A 4537-nucleotide genomic window follows, 5' to 3' on the forward strand; every position below is an offset into this window, starting at 1 on the left:
TATTGATAGAAATAACAGATGAGATCATTTCATTGTGTTTCACAACTTTCATTCACGTCTTCTCTCCGTGTTTATGATAAAGAACAATTATCTCTTTGTGGCCAAAAAATTCAGGATACAAAAAGTAATAACGAACAAACTACTAATTATAGCATCTTTCACCAGGTTTGTTAATCTTTTCATTTCTCAACATTTTTGGGAATAAAAAAAGAGAAGTTTATGTTGCCTTTTTAAAATAAGTCAAAGACGTGATTAAACATTGTTTGAGTTTACAGAAGACGTTACTCAATGTTGACTCAACATTAAGCAGCAAGTTGAGATTTTAGGCACTTACTGATCGTCCCCCTGTTGCATCATCATCATCATCATCATCATCATCATCATCATCATCATCATTGTTATTTTGACATCTGCAAAATGCAACAGATTGCATTGTGGGATTATTAACAGACCGGAGAACCTATGGACATGTCATGGACGTCACTTTCTTTCATTCTAATTTTTCAGAAATAAAAACGAGTTAAATTTACACACTCAAACCTCAGACGGTAAAATATAACGTCCGTCGTAAAAAAAGTGATTTTAGACACAACTGTTGTGTTAAATCAGTTTCACCATTTTAAAAGTGTGTGTGGTGTTTTAGTGGAACATTAAACTGTTCGTACCTCACGCTGTAACAGACCAGATGATGTCATGGTGGGGGGGGGGGGGGTCCTCTCATTCCCTCTCTGCTGCAGGATGTCAGCCCTGCTCTCCTCCAATACCCCCACACTGCTTCCTGTTTCCTGTCTTTGCAGGAAGTAGCGCTGCGTTCACTTCCTGTGAGGAGACGAGGAACGGACGAGAGGTTTTTCTTCTTCAACAACACGCGGTAAAGTTTTCAACATTAAACCTTCACACTTTCCTTTCTTCAAGTACTTCTCCTGTTGAAACAGCGAAGCTCAACATCAGTTTATAAGATGTAAAAAAACAAAGAAGAAAGTCCAGAAGTTCAGACGATGAAAGGAAAACATCAGAAGTGACGTCAAGGACGAGGACGGAGCAGATATTCCAGATTTCATCCATCAGGGAGGAAGCTGGATTGTTTTTTTGTCGACTGTAACCTGGTGACAGTCGGTCTATTTCCACAACTCACAGGAAAGGAAGGACGACCTCTGACCCCGAGTGAGGCCGTCTTTACTTTTAATAGACACCAGGGCCGGACTAATATCGGCCCACACAATTAATGTGATGGATTTTGTTCCTCTCATCTCCACCTCTTCCTCTTCCTCTTCCTCTTCTTCTGATGTCATGTTTCTACAGTAGGACGAAGCATCCATGTTTTCATACAGTTCACAGTCGGCCTTAAACAAATAGGGACGACAGTCTCTACTGATGGACGTATGTTATATCGTACATATGTGTAGAAAAGTACTTGAGAAGTAGTTTTGTGAATAATGAAAAGAAGAGAACTTGAAAAAGAGACTTGAAACCCGACATATTTCACCGTCTTCATGCAGCCGGTTTATGAACGAGGAAAGCAGCCGGCATCGTCAAAATGTCCGTTTGAAAAAAAAATTGCAGAACTCGCGAGTCAAATACATGCAGGTTTCTGGTGTGTTTGTTTTTTAGCAAAACACGGCACTGAGCCACCTCCAGGGAATTACTGCAAATCAATCCGGTTTAAAATAGACTTTAAATCCCCTAAAAGATGGAGCGACTTCAGCGCTGTGGTTTGGTTTGGTTACCAAAGATCAGCCGTACAATACTGAAGATGTTACTTATTCACCAAATATTTGAAGGCAAATTATTCCGTTTATCCCGGCGAAATAAAAAAACATAACACTTATTTTGTTTCAATTGTATGTTCTTGACATATTTTGAAGTATTTTGTCGTGTCAGAAATATTACGGTAGAAATACCCTGAAGTATTGTGACATCGTTTTTATAGTCGTATCTGTCCTCACTTTTTCTCCCATATTTCTCCTGTAAAATCTCTCCTCTACTTTCATGTCCTCCTCTCACCTCCCTCCCCCACCCCCCTCCCCCTCTCCAGTGGTGGGAGCCAAGGTGTGGGGGTGTTAAACCTCTGAGGTCTGCTGGTTTGGTGGCCTTGGCTTTGAAGGGGCTTGTGGGTTGTGGGTTCAGATCCCGGGCAGTGGCCTAACCACTAACCTTGACTGGTGGAACCCATTTATCACCGTGGAAACAGTCAAACTGGCCAATCACGGAGCCAGAATCTGAGTCAGCAGGAATCCAGAGAAAAAGCTTCTGTTTTATTCTATTTTAAGTCATTTGTCTAAATGTCTGCGTTTATTCTAGAGCTCATCTTAAAACCAGGTTTATATTTTAAAGTGAGAGAATGCAAAGAATTAGAAAAGGCTTATTTAAAAGTAAAAGGCAGTTAAATGTGTTAACATTATTCCCCAAACTTCAATTGTTTGACCATGTTATTTTAATGCTGAGTCATCAGCTGGTCTCACAAACTCAGAAAGGAGGACGGCTAACCTGCATTGTCAGAATTAAATTGTGAAAATGTACAGGATCAAGTAATAATATTGTCAGTCAATACTTAGTTAAAGTGATTCTTCGTTAAAGATTAATTAAAATTTGTATTAGACTTTCTCAAGTTCTGTTGCAGTGATGAAATTAAGGGATTATTTAGTGTTTAAATAACTTTCAATTTACCAAACATTTTGCTTCAAATTAGCATCGATAAGAAAATTAATACGATTTTACAAAAGATTGTTTTCAGCTGTATTTTCCGGCTCATTTTCCTTCCCAAAGCCAGATTAGCTTTATAAGGCCTCCGGCGTGTCGTTGTGTCTCCGACCAGTCGGACGTCTCCAGAAAACCTCCAAAGAGATGCTGAAGCTCCTTTCAGCAGCTCTACTCCGAGGAGATACGTCTGAGTCACGGCCTTTCTTTCCACTTTCCTCCCATCCTTTCCTGTTCTCTCCATTTCAAACAGTTTGAAACATTAAAGATGAGAAACATCCAAAATGAAAAAGAAAAACAAAAAAAGGATCACAAGTATTTAGTAGTACCACCAAAATAAAATAAAAAAGGTGTGAAAATCAGAGCGAACAAGAGAAGACTGAGAACCAAGTGAACGATGGGAGTCGAACAGATGAAGACATTTTTAGGGACGGCAGCGTCTCCGCGGTCGCCGAGCGTCTATTTTCTACCCAATGACAAAAGTAGCCGAGCTATTTGGGGACGAACGTCTCCGAAGCTTTCAGTTATAATTCAGTCTATTTATCTTTCTGGCTCCCCTGGTTTTCCTGAAACCTCCACGAACGTCTAAACACGGGTTTATGAGAGCAGCGTTGATGTGGAAATCTCCTCAAATTAAATGGAATTTCAGCCCATTTTTATATATTTGTCTGTTGTCGGTTTTGTCCGCAGCGATGTCACTATAACAGGCACTGACGCCGCGTGGGAGAGTGTGTGTGTGTGTGTGTGTGTGTGTGTGTGTGTGTGTGTGTGTGTGTGTGTGTGTGTGTGTGTGTGTGTGTGTGTGTGTGTGTGTGTGTGTGTGTGTGTGTGTGTGTGTGTGTGTGTGTGTGTGTGAGTGAGTGAGTGTGTGTGTGTGAGTGTGTGATTGCCGTGGTGACCCAGCATGACGCCGTTGTAAGCATCACACACGGCTGCCAGCAGACAGAGAAACAGAGTGTGGGAAAGTCAAAGAAAAAGACGGAAAAAAGAGGAATGAGAATGAAGAGAAGAAGAAAGAGATTAAAGGTGGCAGAAAAAAAGTAAAAACAAAAAGGGCAACGTGAACAGAAGGATGGAAGGAGAGAGCGACAACGAACACGAGTTATCAAGAGACCAAGAGGAGCCTGAATCATTTTATCTGTCAATCATCTACATGTGGACGATTCTGTTGGTCGTTTCAAACAACAGAAAAACAAAACAAAAACACAATTCTCTCTAAAATAACTTAAAACTGGAGAAATTAATCTGCATCCATCATCGTTTGTCCAAAATCTAATACAATTCATTTTTTTATTATTCGCATTCATATTTCCCATTTTCCCACAAAGTAATTATATCCACATTACTGATGGCTATTTATTAAAATATACGTAATGCTATCATGGAAATACTTTCTGGAAGTACCGATAGCCGTCTCTACAATAGTATCACGATATCGAACTTGAGATATTTGGTTAAAAAAATATAACCGTTATATTAGAATTTGTCCAAATCATCACGCTCACGTAAAAGTCATGGTGCTTTTACTGTACATACAGTACATGTATATATTTATACATATGTATGTACAGTATATGTATAAATATAAATATATATATACAGTAAATGAGACATGGTGACAGAAAGCGACAGAGAAGCAGAAAAAGAAACCAAAAAAAAGTGACAGCTCACATCTTTATGTTTGTTCTTGTTATTGTTTTTCTTCTTCGCACAGCCCCCCTCCCCCTGTAGATTTCCCAACATATCATTGGCCTCTGTGTGTGTGTGTGTGTGTGTGTGTGTGTGTGTGTGTGTGTGTGTGTGTGTGTGTGTGTGTGTGTGTGTGTGTGTGTGTGTGTGT

This window comes from Brachyistius frenatus, unplaced genomic scaffold (assembly GCF_029030835.1).
Source record: "Brachyistius frenatus isolate BFR_SWC_R1_liver_20210118 unplaced genomic scaffold, ASM2903083v1 Contig_174, whole genome shotgun sequence".
Classification (NCBI taxonomy): Eukaryota; Metazoa; Chordata; class Actinopteri; family Embiotocidae; genus Brachyistius; species Brachyistius frenatus.